We start from the raw sequence: 27,495 nt of genomic DNA, 5'->3' as shown, positions 1-27,495 counted from the left end.
AGTGGCTGTCAGGACAGAAAGGGTTCACCCAGGTAACCCAGCCAAGTGTGGCGTCGATTTATGCACGAGCAACCCCTAGAACCATTACAGCAATCCGTCAGTCACTGACGTTGCTTGTGCGCAGCCCGAGAGGCAGCGATGAGCCAAACAGGGACAGCCGGAGAGACGGAGCAACCAGCTGCAGTGCGGAGTCTGGTAGAGAGGAACCGAGACTTGGAGCAGCATGTAGCTATCCTGACGGTGCGGCTGGACGAAAGACGGACTCAGGATGCACAGGTCAGACCCACCCCCATCGCAAGGAAGGTACCGGGGCTGGTACACAAGTTTGGGGGGAAACCCCAGGACTACAATGTGTTCCAAACGGAAATAGAGTACGCTTTGGAACTGCAGCATAATGACTTTGCTGATGACGGGGAGAGGGTAGCTTACATTGTGGGGCATCTGGAGGATGGGGCGCGCGAATGGATCAGGCCCCTAATGGCGACGCAAAACGATGCCTTGAAGGACCTTAAGAAATTCTTCCAGGCAATGAATGTGATGTATTCCAGCGAAGTGGAGCAAAGTGTGACTTGGCGGGAACTGATGGGGTGCAAGCAGGGTAGCCAGTCAGTTAGAGACTACTGGTCGCGCTTTGCGATGTTGATCCACCGGCTCGGCTGGAATCTGGACTCTGAACCGATACAAATGTTGTTTGAGGAGGGGTTGTCCCCAACGGTGAAAGACGAGTTGTCCCGCGTGCCCCGCCCACAGTCAATGGATGAGCTGACCAAGGCTGTGCTTGCGATTGGAGTACGGCAAGAAGCGCGGGCTCAGGAGAAACGCGAAGTGAGAGGGGAACGTTGCCATGACTACCACATTCCTGAAATACCGAGACAGCTTTCCCAGGCGGCTGAGCCAATGGAAATTGATGGCGCACGCGAGAGAGAGGTTTCAAACTCCAGTGAAGGTCGCAAGAGGGAGGGGAAGGATTGGAAAACCACCAAGAAGTGTTTCCTCTGCCAGCGGCCAGGACATTTTGCCAGGGTCTGCCCTCAAAGAAAGGCCTGGCAAGGGATGGTGGGGGCTGCTGGCTGTGAGGAGAAGGGGAAGGAAGGGCAGGCGCAGGGAAACGACAACGCCTGGCTGCCAACCAGCAGGGGCAGCAGCCAGGCCAGCAACCAATAGAAGTGCCCCAGCCTGACCCTCCCAAGGCAGCTATAGCCATAGAAGTGGTGCTAGAACTCCCGAATGGGCACCCAGTCAAAGTTGAGGGGCTGCTGGATTCAGGCAGCTCCTTCAATTTCTTCAGCAGGGACTTCGCTCTGGAGCACCAACTCCACCTGCTGCCCCTGGATTTTCCCTTGCAAGTGACCACCATCGATGGCAGGGAGCTTCTGGGGGGGGGAGTGACGCACCAGACCCCGCCAATGCGAATGAGGGTTTCCAGGCACATGGAGACCATCGCTTTTCACGTGGCCACACTGGCAGGACCTCCAGTAATACTGGGAATGAGCTGGCTGGCACTGCATGATCCAGTAGTGTCATGGCATCAGCGATCAGTCACCTTCGGGTCAGCTTACTGCTTGGAACACTGTCTGGGGGGGGGGGAGAACCCAAGAATGACAGTGGCCAGGGTGGCTGGCCTGGCCGTGGAACTAAAAAGGGAGGTGCCACCACAATATGCTGACCTGAAGGAAGTCTTCAGTGAGAAGGAGGCGGATAGACTACCCCCCCATAGGCCCTTTGACTGCCAAATCAACTTACTCCCAGGGGCTCAGCTGCCGGTGGGTAAGCTGTATGCCATGTCCGACCGGGAGATGCAGGAATTGCGGCAATTTATTGACAAGAACCTGAAGAGGGGGTTCATAAGGGAATCAAAGGCGGTGGGGGGCAGTCCGGTGTTCTTTGTGGACAAAAAGGAGACTAATCAGCCCAGATTAGTCATAGATTACCGGGCGTTAAATCTGGTGTCAGAACCCATGACCTTCCCAATGCCCAGGATTGACGACATTTTAAAACGGGTGAGGCAGGGGAAAATTTTTACCAAGCTGGACCTCAGGGGAGCGTACAATTTGATTAGTATAAGGGAGGGGGACGAATGGAAAATTACCATGTTCACCCCCCTGGGGGATTTTGAGTGCTTAGTTATGCCATTTGGATTACAATCGGGCTCCGCCTGCTTTCAAGCTTTCATGCACCACGTGTTGGGGCCCCTGCTGTACAAGAATTGCGTAGCCTTTTTAGATGACGTCTTAATCTATTTGGACAATGAGAAGCAACACGTCAGAGACGTCAGGGAAGTACTACAGAGACTGCAGAAGCACCAGTTGTGGGTCAAGCTGGAAAAATGCCAATTTCATGCCAGAGAAGTCGAGTTTCTGGGGTACAAGTTGTCAGACAAGGGCCTAGCTATGGACCCAAGCAAGGTGAAGGCAGTGCTGGAATGGAAGGCCCCCAAAACCCGGAAGGATGTGCAGAGGTTCTTAGGGTTCAGCAACTTCTACAGGAAGTTCATAAAGAACTTCGCTCACTTAACCACGCCCATCACAGATTGTCTCAGTAGCAAAAAGAAGTTCGCGTGGACAGAAAGTGCCCAGCATTCCTTTGAAAGACTGAAGAAGGCGTTTGCTTCGGAGGAGCAGCTCCTGCACGTTGATCTGGAGAAGCCCATGAGACTGGAGACGGACGCGTCCGACTGAGCCATCGGGGCGGTCCTTTTGCAGCCAGGGGCCAAGCAGAGCTGGAGGCCGTGTGCCTTTTTCTCAAGGAAGCTGAACAAGTCGGAGCAAAACTATACCGTGTATGACCGCGAACTGCTTGCGATCTATGCAGCTTTTCGGCAATGGAGACATCTGTTGATAGGGGCGCGGCACAAGATCCAGGTCTGTACTGTCCACAAGAACTTAGAATACTGGAGGACCGCGCGAGTACTCAACCAGAGACAGATTCGATGGGCTCAGGAGTTCTCCAAGTTTTCCTTCGAGATACGATACGTGCCGGGAGAGGAAAACCTAAGAGCAGATGCTCTCTCCAGGAAGCCGGAGTACATGGAAGGAGAGGGACCGCCGGAGGTCCGACACGTGTTTCCCGAGGACCGATGGGTGTGTGGGGGAGCGTTGGTTGGGAAACGAGAACTGACCGGGCTTACTAGAGACGACACGTTTGCTCAAGCGAAAATCAGGGAACTCCGGGATGGAAGGGAAGACCAGGGAGGGTTTGAGGAAAAAGAAGGACTACTGTACTATAAGGGGGCATTGTATGTACCGGGGGAGACCTTGAGGGGGAAGGTACTCAAACAACTCCACGACAACCCAACAGCTGGGCACTTTGGACAACACAAGACCATGCTGCTCGTCACCAGGCAGTTCTGGTGGCCAAAGGTGAGGGAAGACGTACGGGAATATGTACGGGGGTGCGACCGATGCCAGAGGGCAAAGGGGGAGAGGGCTGCCCCCGCAGGGTTATTGGAACCCTTACCCACACCGGGAAGACCCTGGGAGGTGGTGTCCATTGATTTTATGACAGATTTGCCCAAGTCAAGGGGGAAGACAGCAGTCATGGTAGTAGTCGATCTACTGACAAAGATGTGCCATTTCATAGCTTGCTCACATGCGGTGACGGCAGAGGAGACAGCCCGGTTGTTTGTGGATCACATCTTCAGGCTGCATGGGACTCCCTCGAGGGTAATCTCGGATCGCGGGAAACAATTTACTTCCCGGTTCTGGAGGAAGCTCATGAGCTTGCTACAGGTCGAGGTGGGCTTCTCGACGGCGAGGCATCCGGAAACTAATGGACAAGCAGAAAGAGCGAACAGTATACTCCAGCAGTACCTACGCTGCTACGTCAGCGAGAGACAGAACGATTGGGTAGAGAAACTAGCGTTGGCTGAATTTGCGTACAATAACGCTGAACATGTGTCCACGGGAATGAGCCCGTTCATGGCCAATTATGGGTGTCATCCCAGGGCCTTCCCGGGGAAGGGGGAGGAGGGATGGAGTGTACCCGCGGCAGAGCAGTTCGCAGAAGAAATGGAGGCCTTGCACCAGCAACTCAAGATGAACTTGGAACGGGCCAAGGAAGTTTACAAGAGGCAGGCGGACAAGCACCGTCGGGAGGGGGAGGCCATACGGGTGGGAGACCGGGTGTGGTTGTCAACCCAAGGGTTACCCCTAAAGGGAGGGTGCAAAAAGTTGCAGCCAAGACGGCTGGGGCCTTTTGAGGTAACACAGCAGGTGAACCCCGTGGCATTCAAGCTCAAGTTGCCTGACAGCATGAAGATACATCCGGTGTTCCACAGGTCCCTACTTTCACCGTACAGGGAGGGACGGGAATTTCCGGGGCGGGAGGGAAGAGTCACCACCCACCCGCAGGTAGAGGAGAGGGAACGCCGCAACCAAGCCACGGAAATACTCGACTCAAGGTGGTGAGGTCGCCAGGTGGAGTACTTGGTAGCTTGGGAGGGAGAACCCAGGTCAGAAAACAGGTGGGTCCCCGCTGAGTCGATCAATGACGGGTATCTGGTGGAAGAATTCCACAGCCTGTTCCCGGATAAACCAAAACCACTAGCGAGATTCTGGGAGGAAGAATTTGGAACCACAGACGACGAAGAGGACTTTGTGGGTTTTCCTGCCTCCGAAGAGGAGGGAGGGGAGGTGTCAGAGGGAGAAGAATCAGACTGGGAGGCCCACCCCGCGGGAAGAGATTGGAGCGGGTGGGGAGCGGGGTTTGAATCCTCAGAGGATGGTGACAGCTCCTTCAGGGGATTCCCCGCATCGTCGGCCGAGGAAAGGGACAAGGTTGAATCGGAAAATCGGGCCGGGGGTGGAGGGGGTCCTGGGGGGGAGGTGGATGTCAGGGAACTGCCATCGGAGCCAGAGGCGGAGGGAAGTCTCCAGAGGGGTTCCGGAGAGCGTCCCGGGAGGGAGAGAAGCAGCCCATCTTCTGGGGAAGGAATTCAGCGTAGCACCAGTGGAGAAGGGGGGCAGATGGGGGAATCGGCGAGGTGGCTCCATGACTCCTCGCCGGAGACCAGCGGGGAGAGCACGGGTCCTCCGCTGCCCACACCCTCCCTGTGCGGAAGGCTTCCGCGCAGGGAGAGTAGGCGGCGACTAGGCGTCAAAGAGCTTCTTTGCTGGAAGAAGTTCAAGAAACGCCCACTGACGGATTCTGCCAGTGATTGAGACAGCCATGGGTGAGTGGCTGTCCGGACAGAAAGGGTTCACCCAGGTAACCCAGCCAGGTGTGGCGTCGATTTACGCATGAGCAACCCCTAGAACCATTACACACTGCATGACAATTAGATCTTCTGCGCTTTGTTGTAGCTTGGTGAGTCTTTGTGGGATTATATAGGATGCACTAGATCCCATTCAACAGCAAAATTTTTTTAAAAAAAATTTGATGGGAATTTAATGATTATCAAAACGATGTTGGGTCATTTGTTTTTAGATGTTCTTGTTAATGCCCACTCTTTACACTACAATTCAGCCCCCCTGTACACTGGGATGGCGGGGCGAATAGGTCATTTGGGTGGACCTAGGTGTCGTTCCACCCAGCACTGCAGCTCTCTGCTGACCTCTGCCTGTGGAGTGACACCAGCATCACTCTACCAGTATGGAGCTCCCTGCTCTACCCACAAAAGTGCCACCAGTGGAATCCCCGATGGCAGCAGCCCATGAATACCCCTAATTGTTGTGCCAATTTCCCTGCTCCATCACTTTCCACCACAGCTGTGAATGTGGTGATGGCAGCCCCACTGTCCCATCAAACCCCACAGTTCACCAGCTGAAGTTTGGATTGCAAGCTTAACTATTAGGAAGCACTGAAAGTGCTCTGTCCTCTGAAACCCCATATGCAGGGGGCCACTAGGGGGCGCATTGGAAGATGGCCGACAATACCATCTCTCCGACCCACACGGGGTAATTAAGAGGCTGTTATGGGAGTAGGCAGCCTCCCTTGTTGCCCCAAGGAAATGGGGAACACTGCCCTTGCCTGCTGTGCCCATAAATCACCCCCTAATTCGAAAGAAGGGGGTGAGGGCCCTAGGCAGAATGCCCCCGTGTGGACCTCGGCTCTCCTGGATGCTGTCTCTGATCGCGCACTAGCTGCAGCAATTTGGAATAATTAATTACAAAAGAAGTATATGCACATATTTCAAGTGAAGAAGGGGAGTGAAGTCTGCTAATTTAAGTGACCTCTGCGAAAGAAGACGACGGGTTGGAGAAACAGGAATATTTTACAATGAAGATACACCAAAGGCTGGGTGTGTTGACAACGGGACTGAATGGGGGGGGGAACCTTTTTTACTTTCCTTCTATGTGATTTACAAGAACCCCTCCTCATTTGAACCGTCGGTTGAACTGACCCAAGCAGGATGATTAAGGTCTGTGTGGAGATAAACTTTAACCAAAAGTATGCTTTATGGAGATCGAGAAGCAATAAGAGCTTTTGGAATGGCGCAGCAATTAATTCGGAGTCGCCATCTTGCCAAAGGATTTATAGCCGGGAGGAAGAACGGACTTGTTTTCAGACTGCATTCCTGGTGAATCTCCTCAGAGGTTTTGAGGCAGATTGGTGAAGATTAATGACGCTAAGACTGTTTTGATGTATGGAAGTGATGTTATATGGAAAACGTCTGGATATGGCTACTGGATAAAAAAAATAATATCCACGCAGGATTACAAAAATGTTCTAACCAGCTTGTGGAGACTATCAGAGGTCACAAAGAGAAAGGAAAAATATATGAAAATAACAACAAGAGATGTGGAAAAACAATAAGAAAGGACTGGATAGTACTGTGAACATCATAAGGTTAGATTTGTGGACATTAAAACAGCAGTAAGAAGCAAGAAGTTGATTGGATCCCCTTCGGAACTTGAAATATGGGTACCCCCAACAAAAAATTAAAATTTGGCTGTGTAATTTGGAATTTCTTTAATTTGGTTTTATTTTTGATGTGTGATTGGTCGGTTAATAAAAAATTATTCTTGAAACCCCATATGCATATAGGCCTCCTGAAATTCCTACTCACTTTAGCAGTCTTGATCTCTCTGTTTCTCTGACTGTGGAATACTCATATGTTTCAGATTTACAAGAATTGTGTCATTGTCATACTTTGTTTCATAGTGGATAACAGAGTGGGACTCAGTGATCTGATATACAGGGTACAAGATGGTGTTCCTTTATGACAAAGGAATTCATTGCCTCTATGATGTGTAAGTTAGAGAGGAATACTTCACGGTGAGCAAAAAGGGTGTATTATTTATTGGGATAATTTGGAACCTATCATTTTCTTATACCGTGCAAATTAAATTCTGGCCTTTACTTACATCATCCTGTCTATAATGGCACCAATGCATAAGTTTAACGTTTTAGAAAGATGGCTTACTGGACTGTTTTTCATCTAATATTTTCACTTGGGGGCGGTGGCTGCTCTGTAATTTCAACAAGGGCAGGAGGTACCAAACTGTTTTTCTATGAAAAGTTGCCTGAGGCCCAATGGCAAAGACAGCAGATGAATACAGAAAGCTTTGGAAAGATCTTAACTTCTCAGGAACAAGAATATGTGCAGTGATCTGTTTTCAGTGAGAGATCTGTAACCAGTTACTTCAGCTCTAGATTTCCTGCTTCAAGAAGGAAGTCTAGATGACCTACAAGGTTCCCTGTTCCCTGCTCCCTCCTTCATAATGTTCATAATGTTCAACCCTCCTCACAACCTGTTTCATTTCCCCCTTATCTCCCCTTATCTCTGCTCTCCGCCATTCATCCAGAATCTCTTCATAGCTCAGGTTTTGTGCACACATGTGTAGCCAAGGTGGGGGCGGAGGGGCAGCCCCCCCTCCGAATAAGTAAAACAATAGGAATACTTAACTAACTGACCAATCACATCAGTTCTGCCCCCCCCAAGTCCTGCCCCTCTTACAAAGAAGAGTGACTAGTGGGGTGCCACAGGGTTCTGTCTTGGGCCCGGTCTTATTCAACATCTTTATCAACGACTTGGATGATGGACTCAAGGGCATCCTGATCAAATTTGCAGATGACACCAAACTGGGAGGGGTGGCTAACACCCCAGAGGACAGGATCACACTTCAAAACGACCTTGACAGATTAGAGAACTGGGCCAAAACAAACAAGATGAATTTTAACAGGGAGAAATGTAAAGTATTGCACTTGGGCAAAAAAAATGAGAGGCACAAATACAAGATGGGTGACACCTGGCTTGAGAGCAGTACATGTGAAAAGGATCTAGGAGTCTTGGTTGACCACAAACTTGACATGAGCCAACAGTGTGACGCGGCAGCTAAAAAAGCCAATGCAATTCTGGGCTGCATCAATAGGAGTATAGCATCTAGATCAAGGGAAGTAATAGTGCCACTGTATTCTGCTCTGGTCAGACCTCACCTGGAGTACTGTGTCCAGTTCTGGGCACCACAGTTCAAGAAGGACACTGACAAACTGGAACGTGTCCAGAGGAGGGCAACCAAAATGGTCAAAGGCCTGGAAACAATGCCTTATGAGGAACGGCTAAGGGAGCTGGGCATGTTTAGCCTGGAGAAGAGGAGGTTAAGGGGTGATATGATAGCCATGTTCAAATATATAAAAGGATGTCACATAGAGGAGGGAGAAAGGTTGTTTTCTGCTGCTCCAGAGAAGCGGACACGGAGCAATGGATCCAAACTACAAGAAAGAAGATTCCACCTAAACATTAGGAAGAACTTCCTGACAGTAAGAGCTGTTCGACAGTGGAATTTGCTGCCAAGGAGTGTGGTGGAGTCTCCTTCTTTGGAGGTCTTTAAGCAGAGGCTTGACAACCATATGTCAGGAGTGCTCTGATGGTGTTTCCTGCTTGGCAGGGGGTTGGACTCGATGGCCCTTGTGGTCTCTTCCAACTCTATGATTCTATGATTCTATGATTCTATGAAAAATCCTGGCTACGCCCATTACCAGCTTAAAACACAGCCAGGCTGTTCTCTTTCTCAATTCAGATAGAGGCCAGTTGGGTGTGGGGAGAGCACATAAAATGCAGTATTTCATATGAAACAACGAAACAAACAAGTGGTGGGAGTGCACTGGAAGTAACCAGGAGTGGTGGGTACATGGCCAAAATCCCCAAGACTTCCCTCATTAGCATACTGCCCCTAAAGCAGAAACTCAGCCTTCATACATACCATACATTAAAAGCTCACAGCTTCCTGCAAAGAATCCTGGGAATTGTAGTTTACCCCTCACAGAGCTTCAAACCACAGAACCCTTAACAAACTACAGTTCCCAGGATTATTTGGGAAAAGTTGTGTGCTTTAAATGTATGGTGTGGATGGGGTGGTGGGCAGAGAGCTGGAACTTTGAACTCACCATTTTTGCAAACGCCGTTTAATTTATTTATTAAATTTTTATACCACTCTTCATCTGAAGATCACAGGGGGGATTACAATATAAAAACCACGAAAATATATAGCATTATAACAAACAAAAACAACACCCCCACAGTTTAAAAGGCCATAGATTTCAGGTGGAGTAGTTGTTTCTGCAGTCTGGTGATTCTCCTAGCAGTTCAGGAGTGATGGCCCAAATAGATGGTATTTTTCTCCTTGTGTGCTGGGTTTTTGTTTAGTAAACAGCAGTTGTGTGGTGAGAATCTAGATTAGGGTTGCCATCTTTCAAAAAGTGAAAATCCAGACACAAGTGTTGTTGAGGTCTTTTTTGGCAAAGTTGTTAAGCTTTTTTCTTTTCTTTTCAAAAATGAAGTTTTTTGAGCAATTTTAAAGGAGATTCGCCTAAAAAATTGAGACTTCCAACTTCAGTTGCCATACATCCGGATCTCCCCAGACATTTCAGCAATTTCTGCCCAAACACTGCTTCCAGCTGCATGATTCCGGCTATGTCTGGACATATGGCAACCCTAACCTAGACAGGGAGTGCAACAGCTGAAGCAGAATCTTCCTCCAAACCATGGTTAGGATCCAAATCCATCCAGTTGCTCTTTAGTAAACAAAATTCAAGCCCACAATGCCATTCCTGGCAAGTGTCTGGAAAGTTGTGTGGGTAGCACTTTTCTAACACTATTCCCACAGAGGGCAAAAGCTAATTAATTGTAACTGAAGAGTGAGCTAATCGTTTGTCTAATTCAGCAAGTTTGAAGTATCTCTGAAAGTGGCTACTTGTCAGATGAATATGCACCAGCATTAAAAAACAACCACAACCACTGTGCATTATAATCATACTATAGAAAAATGCCCAACAATCATAAAAGTGATCAAGCTTTAAAATAGCAGCAGTATTCTCCAAACTACCTTTATTCTGCCTACCCTGTTCTGTATGAGTCTCATTTATACTTCCTCAACCCTTTTTGAAAAATCTTAGTATTTTTCTAATCATTCTTTTTTTTGTCAGTTAATTTCATGCATAAATTATAGGTTGCACGACTGAGGTTTTGTTATATCTATTTTCTTTTAAATTTCACCACAAACCTTTTCTTGCAGCCTACTGGTCTTTCTATGCCATTTATTATTATTATATATATCCTCTTAATCTCACTTTCCTTTTCATCCTAAATTTTCCTGTGGTCAAAGCCCGCAAGCCTTACTCATGCTAATAGCACTAACTCAGTGGTCTACTTTCATAATTGTGGCAGTGGAGCAGTTAGTTGTTAATTTATTTAATAACACCACCACCCCAGTGCCATAACCCACATAATTTCCTTTAACCATTTTCCTATTATACTTACATACACATTGGTCCTTCTGATATGAATTCACACCCCTTGCATAGCTATAATGGCTCCTGTCTTTAGAAAGGTAACAATCAAAATGTCTTTCTGCAATTTATTTTATATAATAGCGCTCTCTCTCTCTCTCTCTCTCTCTCTCTCTCTCTCTCTCTCTCATACACTCATAAATAAACTTAAAGCAGTTATGAAAATCAAAATCTTTATGTACTGACTCAAGTTAGGTAATCAGACAGTTATGTAGGGCCAACAGCATGCAATGAGGATCATAATGTGCACCTCACACTTTTGAACACATGAAAATAAAGAAATAAATAACCATACAATAAATATATATATAGGCAATGGAAATGTTGGAAAAAAGAAGTCCAGATTGCTTTACCCTCCTTGAGAAAGCAAAAGCGTAGCTGTGGTTCAGTGTGGCACTCAGAAGACAGGAGCTCCAGGTGTGGAGCAGTGGTGACAGTCAATAATTACAGACCTTGCTGCCTAATAAATATGCCATTGCAGTGATCGCAGGTGTAAATTAAGACATGTCACTGCACACAGTGCAAAAGAGCTTTGTTTTAAAATAATGCCCTAAACTGCTGTACACATATATTGTAAGCCTGTTCTGCCATGGTACTGCAGGGATGTAGTATGTAGTCAAAAAACAACAAAAACCCCCACCCCAACGCATTATAATTAAGAGTTCTTCTACCCCATCAGCTTCTTCCTTGTTATGGCAAAAGCCCAGGCTTGAAAAGTAGGAGTTGCAGCCCCACCACTAGCCTGTTAAGGAGTGCTTCCTCGCCGCTTTGCCTATTGGGCCTGTCTCATACCTCTTGCCATGGGTTTGCTAGCCCATTCCACTTATGCGTCTTTCAGTGAACATCATAATGTTTGAAGGAGAGCAGCATGTCTGTAAGTAAAGTGGGACACAATGGGAGCTATGATTAGTTCTAGCTTTCTGCTTAATGCCTCCATCTTGTTTACAGTGATGGGGCCTCCTCTTCACATGTTACAGATGCTTTCTAGAGGGATGTGTGATGACCAAGTGACAACAGTGTCTGCTGTGTCAATTGACCCTGCTGACAATCTGCTTTTGAAAATAGCGTCTGAAGGTTATTTAATTATTTGTTTAAAACACAAAGAACTACCCTTGGAGCATGTTCCACATTTTAGGCTACATCCTGAGTCAATGTCTGTCATAGGTGCCAATTCCCTGGGTGCCCAAGCACCCACAAAATTCCCCATGAAGGAAAAAACTAAGCTGGAAACAGAGTTGTTGGACTCTAAAGTTAAAAACTTGTCTAAAATGTATAATTTATTGTTGGAGGGGCATACAAAGGATGAACAAGTTAAATCTGTGATGATAGATTGGGCAAGAGATGTGGGTCATAACATAATGTCTGAAGATTGGGAAAGGTTGTGGAGAAAAGGGGTCAAGTTCACTGCATGTATGGTGTTAAAGGAAAATATTAAGAAAATACAGTGGTACCTCTGGTTACGTACTTAATTTGTTCCAGAGGTCTGTTCTTAACCTGAAACTGTTCTTAACCTGAAGCACCACTTTAGCTAATGGGGCCTCCCGCTGCTGCCGTGCTGCCACCACGCGATTTCTGTTCTCATCCTGAAGCAAAGTTCTTAACCCGAGGTACCATTATGGGTTAGTGGAGTCTGTAACCTGAAGCGTATGTAACCTGAAGCGTATGTAACCCAAGGTACCACTGTAGATGGTACTTAACTCCTGTAAAATTAGCAAAGATATATCATAATAGTGATAATCTATGCTGGAAATGTAAAGAAAAAGAAGGTACCTTTTATCATATGTGGTGGACCTGCCCCAAGGTGAAAGACTTCTGGGAGAAGATTTATAATGAATTGAAAAAAAAAAGTTGAAATATACGTTTATTATGAAACCAGAGGCCTTTCTTCTTGGAATAATAGGTTTGGAATTGCCCAAGAAAGATGTAAGATTGTTTTTGTATGCCACAACTGCGGCTAGAATTTTGTTAGCTAAGAATTGGAAAACACAAGAAGTCCCAACAGTGGAGGAATGGCAGATGAAGATGATGGACTTTTTGGAGCTAGCCAACCTGACTGGAAGAGTGCGCGACCAGGAGGAGGAGGAGTACCAGAAGGAATGGATGAAATTTAAAGACTATTTAGTTAAATATGCTAAGATAACTGGGAATACTTGCAAATAAACAGATAGGCTTAGGATTTAAATAGGTGATGTTAGAGAATAAAATGTTTAAAGTCAAAACGAAAAGAAAGAATGATGTTAACTGATTAAGTTAATTTTATGAGAAATTTAGTTTTGGAAAACTGTTACAATGATATACACTGAAATTCAGCCAGGGGGGTTAGAGGAAGTCACCTAATAATGTTATGAAGATTGGATTAAGTATAGATAAGATTTATGTTTGTTTTAAAAATTTTGGAAAATCAATTAAAAAAAATGGAAAAAAAATCCCCATGAAGGGGCCAGGCACCCACAAATTTCAGTGCCAGGGCCATGCACTCTGCATTGCACCCACGGCCCCAGACACCCACAGTCGTGGGGCTGAGCTGCCACTCCTGGTGTCTGTCTGTTCCTTGTAGCAGAATTCCTTGGAAATGTCCCATCACCTTCTTAGTTTCTGGAAGAAAAAATATTACCATAATAGAGATCTTGAAAACTGAAATGAGCAAAACCAGAATCAAGACTAAACCCCTTGCCCTCTTAAAAAAGCTTTTGTCTGCCAGGACAAGGAAGGTGCTGCTTTGTTGCCTTGCCTAACTCATGCAGAGGTAAAGAAAGGAATCTCTAGTTTACACCTTTCCCAGATATTCAGCAATCCTGGTCTAGTGCTAAATAGTTTTCTATTAACTTGCAAACTGAGTGAACCATTCAAGATCCTCTCCAATTGGAAGTTGACCCTTTTGGTCACCCACCCCTCCTTCATAACTGATGGCTTTTGGCCTCTGACTTCATGCGCACACAAATGTGAAGTGCCTGACACGTGTGATTGCACTGGTGTAACATGTGACATGGTGGAACAGGCACCAAGTGAAAAGGTTTCACTGTCACCAGAACTTTGGCAGATTAAACATTCTACGGCCTTTTAAATGTGTTTGTGGGAGTGGGGGTTATTGGTTTGTTTTCGTTTTGTTATGTATTTTGTGTTACCATTTTGTATTTTTATGTTAACTGCCCTGTGATCTTTGGATGAGGGGTGGTACAAGAAAGAAAGAAAGAAAGAAAGAAAGAAAGAAAGAAAGAAAGAAAGAAAGAAGGAAGGTGAGCCTATAGATGATACCCATGTGTAGACCTTGGGTCACAAAATATGTTCTATATGTGGGGGAAGCACTTGGGATCTTGGGGGGCTCAATCCTGTACAGAGCTCGGTGTGTCTAAATCTACTGAAAAGAGTGTGTAGCACTGAGGTGTGTGTGTTTGTGTGTACTGGAAATGTCAGGGGCCTGTGTGAACCCACCCGATAGTCACAGGCACCCAGTTATGCTGATTAGAGACTGGTAAGCAGGTGAACTTTCTGCACCTTTGAAGTGCGTATTATGGATGAAGGTGGAATTCCTATATAGTCAGTGATTTTGAATGTGCAGCCTTACAGATAATGAAGGTATGGCTGTTACTTTTGTTTAACTAATATGGTCTACATGGATTTCTTGTTCTTATATTGTTTTATTGTGTGAACTGCCTTGAGACCTGCAGATGAAGGGTGGTATACAAAGTTAATAAATAATGGTAATAATACAATCCAGAGGTGTGGGAAGAAGTTTTCCACAGGTGTGAGGATGCTCAGATCCAGAGCTCTTCTGCCTAAATGCTACTGCTCTGCTTCATTTGGGGAGGGTGGAACCTCCGTGTGGGGAAGGGGCCTGACTCGACTTTTCAGCTTTCTTCCCCACCGCTTGGCTACTTAATTTTGAGGGTGGCCATGAATGTGCCGGCCTTAACTGCAGAACAGCCGCGTGGGTCTCCTGCTGGCCTCCCCACCGCCGGCCTTTCTTCAACGATCTCGGGCCCGGCGCTAGGGAAGCTCCACCAGCAGCAAGCCCCGCGGGGAAGGAAGGCAAGATGGAAAACCTAAGTGCGGCTCTTTCCTCGCCAACATCCTGAGAAGCTCTGGAGAAGGGAAGTTTTCTCCGGGATGGCGAGCGGAGGCCCAGCCTGGCCGGGGTCACCGATTGCCCCCCAATCCCGCTCGCTGGCGCCGCTCGCGGTTCTCCGCTGTCGCCAGTAGGAGGCGCTGAGAGGCTGGGCGAAGCCGGCGCTTCTGCCCTCGGGCTACGTGACGTTGGCAGCTGTCTCAGCCAGTGGCTCAGCAAGCGAGGCGAGGAAGCCAGGCCCAGAAGAAGAAATGCCTCCTCCGCCTCCATTTCGAGGCTGAACGCGCGCGCGCGCGCGCGCACACGCGCACACACTTGTATAGAACCAGATTCATTGCGTGGATGCGTGTGAATGCTGGAGCCTTCGTAGGCAGGCGCCTGGGAGAGTGACCCTCCCCGACCCACCGCCCCAAACTCCCCCTTTGGGTTCCCAGGAGCGTTTTGCCTTGCGCCCCAGAGGGTCCACCTTACGTGAGACGCGGCTCCTTGGTTCCTCCCACCCCACCTCCTCCCATCTCTCTCTCTCTCTCTCTCGCCCTGGTTTTCACCTTCCTTTCCTTTCACCACCAGCAACACCTCCGAGGAATTCCGTGGGATTAATTTTTCCTGTTATTTATGATTGCAGAGGAGGACGATGCGCGCGGGCATCTCTTCCGGATTGCGCTGAGCCGCGATCGCTCGCCCGTTCCGAGAAGACCCCGCGTGTGAGCTGCGCGGACCCGAGCGTGGTCCATCTGCACTGGCCCTCTGCCCCCTCCCCAAAAGGAGGAGAGAGAGAGAGAGAGAGAGAGAGAGAGAGAGAGAGAGAGAGAGTGGGGGGGGGAGGAAAAAGAAAACCACACACCCCCAAGCCCAGGCAGCTCCCCCGTGGACTTGCCAGTTGTTGCTCGTGGGAAGAGGCTTTTGCCGGTACGTAATGGGCTCTTCTCCTCTAGCGCACGATGGCTCGTTGGCGGGCTGGTTGCTTTTTCAGCTGGGATTGGGAAGACCGTGCCCTAAGCAGCCCGGGTCTCGATCCGTCTCCCCTGCATGCAACAACGCCTAGCTAACAGGTAACCGATGGACGGCGGGGAAGGGGCTGCCGGAGATGCTGCTGCTGCCATTGCTCCCGTGGACACACGTTGCAGGTGATGGGCGCTGGGCAGCAGCCCCGCGTGCCCGCCAGCGGCGCGTGTGCATCTCCCCGCCACCTTTCCAGAACAGCCAAATGCAGCCTCGCTGCTCAGCCCGGAGACCCCCGCCCGCCCGCCCGCCCGCTTCCCATTCATTCATTCCTCCATTCATTCCCGGGGGTTGGGGGGTGGCGGTGGGTTGAGGAGGAGGAGTGGGGGGTGGGGAAGCGACCGCCGACATGTCAGCAGCAATGCAGATGGGGTTGGGAACGGCACTTGCTCGCCAGCGAAATGCTCCTCGCGAGTGGGGGGCTGGCTGTCGTGCGCACGCGCTCGTGTGTACGTGTGTGTGTGTGTGTGTGTGCGTGTGTGCGCGCGTTACGGGGTTCCTTCTCTCGGTGGTTTCTCGCTCGCCCGTTTCTCCAGTTCGCCTCGGTGCCCGTCCCAGCAACGGCACAGCTAGAGCATCTCTGAAATATTTATAGAGCCGTGCCAGCTGTTGGCCATTCCTTTAGTGGGGGCTGATGTGGGGAAATGCGTTTTCCTTGCCATTCTTGGAAACGTGCTAGTGCCTCGCTACGGGAGCGATTCGGTCTTTCTCGCAGCCAGCTCAATACCGACCCTCTCCCCCTTTTTTCCTTTTCAGGAGGGGACGCCTGGGGAATAATCATGCTTCTCAGAGGACCAGCACCGACATCCGCGACAGCCAGAGCCAGCCCCTTCTACTAGGGCTCACAGGAATATATATTTATATATTTCTATTGTATCATCTGCATCCTTAGAAGAACCATCACGATTTGGTGTTTTTTTTAAAGATCTCTATGGATCCTGCATTTTATGACCCTCCTCTCCACACGGTCTGATTCATCTTCGAAGCCGATCTCTCTCTCCCTCCCTCTCTCAACCTCGTTTTACATTTGCACCGCTTCAAGACACAAAGATTGCCAAAGCCGAGCCTTCTTGCAAGAAAAATATTTTTCTCCCCCTCCAATTAGAAACATATTGCATCGCCCCCTCCCCATTTGCTCCCCAAACCTCATTCTTCTTATGTGGATATGCAAGCAAGAAGAGGAGACTGGATACTCCCAACATGCTCACTCCCTTAATCTGTCCGCCTAGAGGTTCTGCTTCTACAAACCAAGGTAGGAGGGGGAAAAAGGACTTCGCCTCTCTCTTTCTTTGCAGGAAAGGTGAAGAGGGGGTGGCGGGGGTGGGGAAGAGAAAATCTGCCATGGAAAAGTAGCAACTCATGTTTAGGGGCTCATTTGTACGAATGGCACGAACCACCCGCCCAGCAGCAGTAGCTCAAGCTCACAAAAGAGCCAGCCATGCTGTTCGGAGAGCAGGTACAATTTTAAGATGGGGAGCAGTGCAGACATGTTGATTCCTCCTTCGCTTGGCTCCTCAGATGATATGGAGCAAAAGGAGGCAAGCCGCCGCCACCCCCCCCCCCGGCAGCTTCCCGCCTGTCACGACGGTGTCGCGGCTCCTCTGGCGCTTGCAAAGGGGGTGGGGGGGTGGGGCAGGAGGCAGGTGTCTAGGACAGGATCAAGATGGACTTGACTCTCTCCCTGCATGCCCGAGTCCCCTGGCCTTGGCGAGCCGCTGGGGCAGCTCCTCGCCCTCCCCCGGCGGCCAATCGGAGTGTGCAACATGGTAGTGGGCTGGCAAGATGGTGCATTCAGTCTGGCTGGAGCGTGGCAGACAGCGGTGGCAGCAGCGGCAGCAGGCCCTGGAGCTCGGGGGGAGGCCTGATGCAGCGAGGCGGCTTCTCCCGGGACGGGCTGCTGGCCACTGGCCGCCAGGGGGCTTGCCCTCAAGAGAAGGGGCAGGAGCAGAGCAGGCGGCCCAGGGAGTGGGCAGGTGCAGGAGGGCTGCTCCACGTCCAAGCCCGCCAGGAGACAGGCTTCAAAAACCCACTGCATGCTTGGATGGTCTTATTTATTTATTTAAGGCTGCTTCGGGTTTGCATTTCTGGCTGGTGGTTTTCATCCCCGAGGTCTCCGTCTTCTTCCACCCCTCCTCTCTGATCGAGCCATGCAGTCTCTCTCTGCCTCTCTCTCCTTCTTTCTCTCCCCCCACCCACCCACTTCACACACGCGTTCGCGAGCGAACTGCTCCTCGCTAGATGCAAAATGGCTCTCTGGCTGCTCGGCGGTGCCTACGCGACACACATCCCCCCAGTGTAGGCACGAGAGAAATTGGACGTGCTCGTTTTCCGTAAGATGGTGGCAAGACAAAGGAGGACGGGCTCTCTCGCGAGTGGGTGTGGATGGCGGGGCGCTGCTCTTGCTGCCTGAGGAGAAACGCGAGCCAGGGCGTTAATCTGAGTCGCCATCCAGCCGAGGGGGCTGCCCTCTCCTCCGCTTCGGTTGCCCCTCCGGACCGGTCCTCGGCCCCCGCTTCCCCCCACTTCCACCCCACCCCAGCGGCTCAGAGGGGCTTTTTCTATGGCCACCTTCGGAGCGGGGGTGGAAAGGACTGAACTTCCAGGCCCCTCCGGCTCGCCCCCCAGAGGGGCTCCCTCGGGCTTCCTGCCCGCGGCCCCCGCCGGACTCCCCGCGCTGCCCCCGTTCCCGCAGCCGCGAGAGGCTGCTCGCATTCCGAGGCGGGGGGCGGGGGCGGGGGCGGGGGCGGGGAAGGACGGCCGCCAACGGCGAAGCCGACAGCGTGCAGCGACGGACGGCGCTGGGCCCGGTGGCCTGGCTCCGTCCGCGCCTACCACACCCCCTCGGGCTGCCTGTGGGCGAGGCGGCGGCGAAGGACCGCGCGTGGCGAGGCGGGCGGCGGAGGCTGCCGCGCCTCTTGGCGCCCCCGAGGGGAGCGGAGGCTCCTTCCTCCTCCTCCTCGGTCCCCCGGGCGCGTTGGTCAGGCGGGCGGCGGGGCCAGGAGACGGAGCGCGGCTCCTCCGGCGCTCTTCTCCCGTCCCCGGCTCCGCGCCCGGCGGCCCTTGGTGGCGAGGGAGGGAGGGGCGGGGGCGAGGGAGGATCCCCCTCCCGCCACGTTTGCCTGGCGCGTCTATAAATAGCGCAGGATCTCGGTGACATCGGCCTGCGTGCCCCTCGCCGCGAGTGGGAGTCTAAAGTTTACCTGCGCGGGGAGAGAGCGCGGGCGGGCGGGCGTGTGCGCGAGGGGCGGGGCCCGCGTGCCGGGGCAGAGGGGGCGTGGCTAGCTGCCTCGGAAAGGGCGGGGCTCCCTCCCTCCGCTCGGGCAGGTGTGCGCGCTGCTCGCGGGGCTGCTGCTGCTTGTGCTGCTGCTGCTGCCGGGCGCCTCCTTCCCTCCTCCCCTGCCTTGCGGCACTGCTTCGGCGCCAGGGGACCGGAGTTGGACCCGTGCCCTCGTCCCGCCCTTCGGGCTTTCCCGCCAAGAAGCGTTCGCGGCTGGCGGGACGGAGCGGACTGCCGAGCGCTTGGCGGGATCGTAGAAGCGCCGGCTGCCTTTCCCACGCCCCCTTCGCCGGGGGCACCTCGACTACGGAGAGATCCCTTCCTTAGGATCGCTGCGGAGCGCAGAGCGCGGACTTGAGAGCGCAGCACGCCCCGGGAAGGATCCCGCGAGCGGACGGACGCTTTTCGTCTTTTGCTCGAGGGCATGCAGGCCGCGCATGGGGCAGGCAGGCGGGGCTGGGCAGCGCTGCGGAGATCCCGCGCAGTGGCCGCCGCGCCGGGCGGCGGATGGGTGGCCTCGAGCGATGCGCTTGCCTTGCGGAGAACTTTCCTCGATGCACCTGAGCTGCTCCTTCGGTTATCCAGTGATTCTCGGTTGCGTTTCGCTCGTCATTCCAATGCACGAATGTAGACGTTTCGATGAGGCGCTTAAAATATAGTTTGGAGCTCTCTCCTATTATTTGTGTCATAGGAAGTGAATGTGGCGTGAGAAGTTTAGAACGCAGAAAGGAAACTGGATGCACATTCTTACCAAGGTCTGAGTTTTAGACTCAATGCAAACTTATTTAAGCTTCACGTGTGAAAATATCCCTATATATAATTAGAATGCAGGTTGCAGTGTGACAGGACACTTAATGCACCTTTCCCCACATCTTCACAAACTGGAATGGACACACAGTTTTAAAACTGGCCTTTCCTGCTTTCTGTCTCCATCAGTAGCAATAGGACAGGAAGGCTGAAATGCAAATTGTGCATCATGAGAGCTCATGTCACTCACTAGGATTCTCTCCTGCTTTGCTTTAATAATGCTCACAAATGATGCATTGGAAGGAATCCGATTGAAAGGTATCCAGAGCCTCATCTGTGAAAATGCCATTAGCCTCTAAATTCTCCAGTTCCTAAGCAGTCCAAACATACGGATGGATGAAAGCAAGGGAAGGGGAGCAGCAGCTCCAGGTCTTCTGTACTCAGGTGCACAGTTTGACTTCTTCAGTTCTCTTCAAACACTGATTAAATGTATTTTCAGCCACCTCTTTAATCTATTCTACTTCATGCCACCACTATTTGCTACTTCTCTTGCTTGAATCAGTGTACAAGTAGTACAATCAACCAACAACAGAATACATCCAACAAAATGTAGGCCTCTCAAATCACAGTATAGTTCCCGAATAGCTTGGGCAACTTGGCTATGGGGGAAAGGCATACAAAGCCACTTCTATCCTTGGATCTGGAATAATCTGGTTAATAATCTGGACCCTCGTTCTTTTCGCATTCCAATTCATTGGATGCCTGCTGTTAATTTGGTATGTGGGTTGGTGAACTTCAAAGAGGCTTCAAAACATAAGAGCTCTGCTGAATCAGACTAAAGTCCCAGCTTGTCCAAAAGTGTATTCCCACAGCGGCCAATCAGGTGCCTATGCTAATCCCACAAGCAGGACATTAATGCAACTTCACTGTCCCACTCATGATCCCCCAAAGTTTGCATTCACAGGCATACAGAGGCTGATACCTGAACTATGAATGCCATTATTGGGACTAATAGCCACTGATAGCCTTATCCTCCATGAATTTGTCTACTTTCCTGTTAAAGCAGCCCAAGTTGGATGCCATTGCAACATGTTACGGAAAACAGATGGGGTTAGGACTGCAATAAAATTATGAACTAACTTGTACAAAGTCTGACTGGTGACAGAAGATGGGCAGGCAGATTAGGAAGTGAATGGTAAAGCAATGGCAAATGAGTGGCAGATATCTGTGGAAGGTCAAGGTGGGAGGTGTGACCCTATAGTTAGCTGTGACTGCACTAAAAATGACAGCATAATTACCTATTCATTCACAGTGAGAGATACAAGCATACACATATTGATAGGCATAAACTTCAAATGTTATGTAGAATAAACAAACACAATGTGATACATATACATTCAGATGTATACACACACATTATTCCTGGGACATATTCACCATATAGATAAAGAACATACCAACCACGATAGGTAGATGAAAATATGGAATACACATCATGCAACATTATCATGAATCCACTCTTGCATACTGACAGAAGAAGACACAAAAAGAAATGTACACTGATACATGCACTCATAGATGAAGATGATTAACTCTCGAAGTGACCATATGTAAATATAATAGCTATTTAATGCCAAGGCCAGGTTTGAAATATGTGACGTAATTGCCTTTGAATCTGCAGCATTTTTACAGTGATTACTGGAAGTTGTTACAGGACATTTTTTCTATGCAGAGATATCAATGTAGTAACCACCACACAATCTCTGGCACCCATTTATACATATTGTATAAACTACTTGTTTAGTGTGTTTAGTTTGTTTAGTTTGCCGTGTTTCGACATGTTGGGAAGTCACAGTGCAAGCAGCTTCCAAAAACTGAAAAATTGATACAGTACTTGTGAATTCTTTGGGTCTACACATTTTTTTCAGTAGATGCAAATTATTTCTATATCAGAAAAACCCCATCTGTGAAGTGGTCTTCAGACAAAAGCCCCAGATAACCGGGAGTAGAGATAAGGCTTCCAACCAAACGGATGTATCTTTCAGGGAAGTTTGAGCTGTAGCAGCTCTCATTTTAGAAATCAGGGCTGCAATCCTCTGCACACTTGGTAGTAATCCCTATTGGACTCCGTAGGATTTATTTGCATGTGAACATGCAGAGAGTTCTGTGCTGCAGGATTAGTACAGCAATGCATATCACAAACAGTATCACACAAAAAACCACACATAGATAGCACAAAAAAGTTCCCAGATATTAAAAGGAAAATAGGAAAATAGTGACTATTGTTGCATCTGCTTCCCTGGAAGACCTTTTAACTGCAACGCTAAAAATCACAGTAATGACCTTCATATTTTCCCATAATGAAAGAACCATTAAAATAATGTTTAAATTAAAATATGTGATGCTGACACACATACATTTTAGTTTATGTAGGAGCAGTCAGAGTGTATATCTATTGTTACCGGCCAACCCAGTCTTTCCTGAGCGGTGCACAAGATTTTAGGGGTCCTGGCACTTAACCGGGGTTTGTGTTTCCTTCGGAAAGGAGGCATAACGGAGACTGTAGTGTATTTATGAAATATGGTTTATTTACACCTGAGTCTACTACTGAAGGAGTTTCCAGCATTCACACCTCAGGAGGGGCTTGCTTCCTGCAGGAGCGCCGCATTGGATGAAAAGGCACCCAAAGCACCACCTCTGTCTATCTCTTCCAGCTTGCCTCTGCCAGCCTGCTCAAAGTTCTCCTCCTGCCTGGCTTTTCAAATTTTAAAAGGCCTCTTAAAAAAAAAAAAAGGCTACAATTTTCCCTTCAGCTACCATCACTGTGCACTTGGAACTCCCCCTCCCAGCTTACATCATCAAACACTGAAATCCTAAACTTGGCCATTGTATCTGTGCCCCATCCCCTCACGGGAGGGAGGGCTCATACTCTTCTGCTTCAGCGTAGGGTAACTGTTTGTGTCAGTCACGCACTGCCTTCCGTTTACTGCATTATGGTTCTTCTCCCCAGGTACCGGTAATTCCTGGCTAGGAAACTGATTCAGCCTGCATTTCTACACTGCTAAACTGTCTCACACCTGAGTGAAGACTTCAAGCATTTAGTAATCTACATTTACTAACTTAAGAAATTATTGGTACCCAGGACTTTTAGCGGACTCAACTCCCCGCAACTAATATCACTATATATACACTGGGAACTATTGCGTATCAAAAATTCTCAGTTAGCTATGGAGTTGTAAGGTCCACTTCACATGTCAACATTTTCTGACAGAGATAACCAGCATCTAGGGGAAATGTTAACACGTAGAGCTTACACACACACGCACACAACTTGTCGGTACGATGACCTGCATTCCATGCCCCATCTGACATCCTTGTCCCTCCTTGGGATATTGTGGTTCTGTAGCTGATGGGCTCCGTCGCATCCTAGTGAGGAAGCTCGCGAGACAGCCTTGGCCACTGCAGTGCGCGCTTTCCTCAACGTGCCTGCTCCGAAGTATGGGCCGCCGAGTTCAGCAGAACTTCCTCCCGGGCAATTGTGCATATAGGATTGCAGCTGGATACTCCTTGGAGGCAGCGCACGCGTATAAATACCCCGAAGAGACCCGCAAAGCCACACAGCGGGCGCCTTTTGCCGACTGGCGGCCACGCCCGGCTTCCCTCCCGCCCAGGAGGCTCGCTTTTCCTTTCCCAGACGAGGCGGACCAAGCGAGGCCTCTTTGCCGTCGTTCCCGTTCCTCTCTCCCCGTCTACCCCAAGGCGATAAATTTCTGTCCTGGCAGACCTGGCCTCGCCCAGCCTCTTTCGTCCAGGCCCGGCCGGCAAGCAGGCGCTCGCGAACCCCCACGAGCCCCGGGCCCAGCCTGCCCGCGCGCCGCGCGCCTCTGCTCGCCCCGCCTGTTGCCGCTGGAGGCACGTGCCTGGCGGGAGAGCGCGCGCGCAGGCGCGTGTCAGCCGCAGTAGGGCGAGGGCCCCTCCAGGCAGCGCTGTTGCGGCTGGGCACGTTCGCAGTGCCAGGCCTTCCTGTGGCGACGACCAGAGTCTCCTCGAGCGGCTTCTTCCCCTTCCCGCTCTTGGCTTTCCTCCCCTCACGCTATTGTCTTGCGCGCGCGCGTTTCCACTTCGTAAGGTCCACCAACTCTTCGTTTCTTTTTCCTGTATATCGATATAGCCGTGCCTTACCTGCCAACAGTATCTTAATCATACCTTAACATTTATTACACGCTGCTGAGGCGCCCGCAAATCCTTCAGAAGAAGGTGAGAGTGATTAATCAGAACTCGTTTCCTTCCACACCTGACCTTTCCCGCCTCCTTCAGGGCCTGCACAGAGTCCGCTCCCTGCAGCGCGTGCTGCGCCACCGACTGCCATACCTCAAGGGGATCGCAAGGCGGTAGCAGCGCACACGCGTCGCCTTCCCAAACCGCTTCCTCAGTACTGTGTTCTCTCTCTCTCTCTCTCTCTCTCTCTCTCTCTCTCTCTCTCTCTCTCTCTCTAACACACACACACTCGTGCGCTCCATCCTTTTGTGCACACTTACCACTCCCACTCCCCTCTCCCTCTTATACACATTTCATGCTGATTAAAATGAACAAAATACCCTATAGCGCCTTAACGACTAACGCTGACTAGCGAAAACACATTCTCCCCCGTTTGAGAGATGGCTAAATAGTAGTAGAAAATATTAACAGCATTTGATTTCATGTTGTACACGAGGATGGCAGTAATTCGAATCCCTCTGACTTGTGAGTAGGGGACGAGGGCAGTGATCCCTTAGACTGGATCAATTCATCTGAAATACAGTAATAAGGCAGGTATGCGGCCTGCCTCAGCTGTCCAAATCTGCACCCCCGGCTTCTGCCTTCCCACCCCACTCCTCTCCCATATCCAGAGCTGCCTGTCCTTGGCATTTCATCTGCGCACTCGCATCAGACTCCTGCCCATCTAGCAGCCGGGGAAAAACTCTGTCAGCAACCTGAGCGGCACAGTTCCCCTCTCGTGCCTTTGTCCGGATTGCTTCATTTCTTTATCGCCTCTATAAAGAGGAAAGCGGCTGCCGGCTAATCCGCCTCTGCTCGGTGAGACCGAGGGAGCTGGCCGCAGCCCAGGCAAACGGCTCCACCTGCTAGCAGGCTGTGAATGTGAGCAGAGGCTTCTTCAGTCACTGGAACAGTGAAGTTCAGGGGAGTCTGCTGTCTGAGCTCCTTGCTTGCTCCCTGGGATGATCGTGGACTCAAGAGACCAGGCAGAGGGATGTTGAAACCATTGGCTGTCTTCATGATCAGGACTTCATTGATGAGGAAATAACAGCACTCTTCGGTCCATGCTGAACCGTGAGATTTTACTTTCTTGCAAGCTTTTCTTCATTTCCCTTTCCTTTTACTTTATAGCAGGAGTCCTCACGACTCTCTGCAGCAGCACTGATTTGTGGGAGTCATTGCATATCTGATGCAAGCAGACCTGGGTTGGTTGCACATACTCAACCTGCACAATGTGCAAGAAGTGCAGGCGCATGCATGGCAGTACTTGTTAGAAGTTGTATTGTGGGCGGCCCTGAAGTACAATTCTTCTTAGACCGGAGTTGACATAAACTCTTGGTTTTTTGACCCTTGGCAATAAGGTAGAGGGGGGATGGAGAGCACATGACTTGTTACTAGGGAAGCAATAAGTTTGGGAAAATATCCAGTGACACCCCCTTCGCTCCTGCAACACTAATAAGCAACTCAGGATATGGGGAATGCATACACATCCTTTTGTTTTAATTGTTAGAGGAAAAATCTTCTGGCATTTTTGGTCCAGTCAAGAAAATTAGAAGCTGTGGATCATATTGAATCCATCACTGCCCCATAAGAGTTTGTGCTTTTAAAGCAAAGCCTTATAAAATTTGTACGTATTCAATTTGTAGTACAATTAATGGTGTGAATATTTTATGTTTCTGCTTGTCTTTTGGGAAGTGCAGGACAGATTGGTATCAAAGTCAAGTTTAAGGATAGATTTTAAATTATGCTAGCTCATGTAGTTAATAAAGGAAAACACAACAGATTTCCAGAAAACATACGAAATGGTCAGTTGTAACCATGGATGTTTAGGAATGATGCCCATGCTAGTCACATCATCTCAGGAAATATGAGTTTTGTTTCCCTTGGATGAAAATTCTTTGTTGGTTTGCTTTTACTTACAAGCAGAAGCTATTGGAACCAGGCCAACTCCTAAAAGCAGCAGTCAGCTCCCCAATATCTGTACATCACATTTCCAGAGAGAGTTCTTTCACCCAAGTTAACTCACAGCTCTTAAAAATCTCCTTTTTCCTCCTGTTTAAACTAATTTTAACCTGTCTCCAAATCATTTCTCTGCCCCATACACTATATGCAGGGTGTTATCATCCTAAACTCTTATAGCATCACATTTCAAAACCTGGAGAGAGATTTCCAAGTATCAGGAAGTCATCACAGCCAGATAGGTGGGGTATAGATAAATCATCATCACCATCATCATCATCGTCTCTTTTTATTGTTTTCCATTGATGCAGTAACAGCTGCTTCTCCTGACCTTAACAAGCTATCCGGTTAACAATGGATGCTCACCCTGTATCTGTAACAGGTGGAATTTTAAAAAAAGACAGGGAAGTTGGATTCCTGACCTAAAAGGAAAAAGCCAATAGCAATGCCAGTGGAACTAATTTTATGTTCTCTGACTCAAAATTCATTTCTTTTATTTTTGCTTCATTCAGGGATAGGGAGCCTGTGAGTATCCGGATGTTGTTGGGTTCCAACTCCCATCAGGCCCAGCTAGCATCACCAGTGTTCAGGGATGATGTGAGCTGTAGTCCAGCAGCATCTGAAGGACCAGATGCCCTTGCCACTGGCTTAGAGCTACCATTTTAAAAATCCAGGCCTGGTTGTGATTTCCTATAACTTGTTTTTTTAAATTGAACTAAATAAAAATAAAAATACATTATAAAATCTAACAATTACAATTCCATATATTATTAACTAAAGTATACATATTATTATTATTATCCATGTATATATATATATATCCCACTATATTTTGTATAAATGCATTCCAGAGGTCACTATGCTTGTCCATGCAAAGTCTACGTCTATAAGCAATCCCTTCATAAGTTGCAAGTGTAGTCATAGCTTCAATTCATTGATTAAATGGAGTTGTACACTTACCCATTCAGTGCACCAGTAGTCTTTTGGCCATAGTAAGGGCATGAAGAATCCATTTACATTTTCCAGTTGTCAAATTCTATATAGTAGGCATGTAGTTCAAAATATTTTCCTCTGAAAAATGTATTTTTTCCCCACACAGTCATATTTATATAATAAACTACTTTCTCCCAAAACTTATTAAATTTTAATAAGTGATTTCATGTGACTTGTGGAATAGCTGTATAAAAAAATGTGTGTATGAAGCTCCATTGTGAGCAATAATAAATGAAATAGAATCATAGAGCTGGAAGGGACCACGAGGGTCACCTCGTCCAACCTCCTGCAGTAATTGTTGGGAAATGAAAAAAACCAACACATTAGGTTTTACGAGGGTGGCAAATGTTATTGTGGCCTAAATGATTATCTTTGAAGGGCATTACTTGCACTGGGAAATACATTATCCTGGCTTCTGCGTTAATAATATTTCCTTGTGGTTCCACATGCTTATGCAAAACCTTTA

General features: G+C 49.1%; 1 protein-coding gene across 11 annotated transcripts in view; it reads left to right on the top strand.

The window, feature by feature from the left end:
* The window catches only part of GRIN2B (glutamate ionotropic receptor NMDA type subunit 2B), a 291,546-nt gene that overhangs the window by 20,877 nt on the left and 243,174 nt on the right, over positions 1-27,495 (top strand). For 3 of the 11 annotated variants that reach the window (XM_083573738.1, XM_083573744.1, XM_083573745.1), the window contains exon 4: positions 16,553-17,048. The gene's annotated coding sequence lies outside the window, so the exon portion shown is untranslated. The other 8 variants (XM_083573748.1, XM_083573742.1, XM_083573746.1 and 5 more) reach the window with 8 other exon arrangements.

The sequence above is a fragment of the Podarcis filfolensis genome, assembly GCF_964270895.1.
Source record: "Podarcis filfolensis genome assembly, chromosome: 10".
Lineage (NCBI taxonomy): Eukaryota > Metazoa > Chordata > Lepidosauria > Squamata > Lacertidae > Podarcis > Podarcis filfolensis.
Note: the sequence above shows the minus strand (reverse complement) of the source record. Positions and strands in the feature narration are given on the sequence as shown.